Below are 1,573 nucleotides of genomic sequence, written 5' to 3' on the forward strand. Positions count from 1 at the left end.
TAAAGACATAGGATTCTATTCTATGTATATATCATAACTTTTAACCAATATTTTATCACTGGACATTTCATTTTTAATAGTACTTAAAATACTGTTATGTAACAGTATTTTGCACACGTACATTATGATTTCCTTAAAGAAATTCCTATAAGCAAAATTTCTAGTTCACAAGCTTTGTTGTTTTGTTTTTAACATATTTTTTTTGTTTGTTTGTTTATTTATTTATTTTTTGCGGTACGCGGGCCTCTCACTGTTGTGGCCTCTCCCGTTGCGGAGCACAGGCTCCAGACGCGCAGGCTCAGCGGCCATTGACGCGCAGGCTCAGCGGCCATGGCTCACGGGCCCAGCCGCTCCGCGGCACTTGGGATCTTCCCGGACCGGGGCACGAACCCGTGTCCCCTGCATCGGCAGGCAGACTCTCAACCACGGCGCCACCAGGGAAGCCCTGTTTTTAACATATTTTAAAATGGCCCTTGAACTTTGATTTTTACCAGTGCAGTGTAAGTTTGCATTTTTTATATCCTTCTGAATGGCGGGCATTAGAAATATTTCTTTTTATAGAAGAAATTTAGTCATATTTTATTTATTTGTTCTTTTTTTTTTGGAGCAAATAATTTTTATTATTCTTTTTTCTTTTACAAATACACCGAAGCATCATGCAGTGCTGCCAGCATTGGATGCAATCCTGGGCCACAAGTCCGCACATTCCTTTGCAACTGGTCCTGTGATGGCAGAACCTTTCATCTCGCCTTTATTGTTTACTATGACCCCTGCGTTATCTTCAAAATAAAGAAACACACCATCTTTTCTCCGGTATGACTTTCGTTGTCGAATTACCACTGCTGGATGTACCTTCTTTCCGAGCTCTGGTTTGCCTTTCTTGATGTGGCCATCACCATGTCACCCACACCAGCAGCAGGAAGTCTATTCAGTCGTCCCTTGATCCCCTTCACAGAGATGATATTCAGATCTTAGGCTCCTGTGTTGTCAGCACAGTTGATCACGGCTCCAACCGGAAGACCCAAGGAAATCCGGAATTTCGCACCAGAGGACCCACCACGTCCTCGCTTCAACATCTTGAAGGCCGGAAAGGGACAAAAACAAACAAACAAACAAAACTTGACTAGTTCTTAAAGCTAGTTTTAGTTTAATTGGTTTTCTAGGTTCTAAAACAAAAAGTGGCATTAAAAACTTATACTTGAGCAATGATCATTACAACATTACCCAAAGAGGGACACACTATGAAATGCAGCTTCAATTTTGTGTTAATATTTTCAGGATCCTTCCTTAGCCTAATTCTTCTCCTTCACCCTTTTTTTGGGGGGAGGGGATGCAACACAAGGACACACAAGATTCAGTACTCTCAGATTCTGGAAGAATCCTGTAAATCCATCCACAGGGATGAAGCCTTATTGAATGATAAGCCTTTATTTAAAATTTATCAGTACTTGCGTTGTTTGTGTTTGTTACCAGTAACGTCTTCTTATTTTAGGAGACAAGGAGGAGGCTTAAGCCGATGAAACTTATCAAGAACAATTACGTTTCAGGAAAGTATTTACTCTCTAAAGTCTTA

The 1,573-nt window shown here is 40.8% G+C and overlaps 1 pseudogene; it reads right to left on the reverse strand.

Moving 5' to 3' along the window:
- Positions 1-639: 639 nt before the first annotated feature.
- LOC113628965 (60S ribosomal protein L23-like) lies at positions 640-1,112 on the reverse strand (annotated as a pseudogene).
- Between the last annotated feature and the right edge of the window lie 461 nt (positions 1,113-1,573).

This window comes from Aethalodelphis obliquidens, unplaced genomic scaffold (assembly GCF_003676395.1).
Source record: "Aethalodelphis obliquidens isolate GAN/ISIS:26980383/991018 unplaced genomic scaffold, ASM367639v1 scaffold25, whole genome shotgun sequence".
Taxonomy (NCBI): domain Eukaryota; kingdom Metazoa; phylum Chordata; class Mammalia; order Artiodactyla; family Delphinidae; genus Aethalodelphis; species Aethalodelphis obliquidens.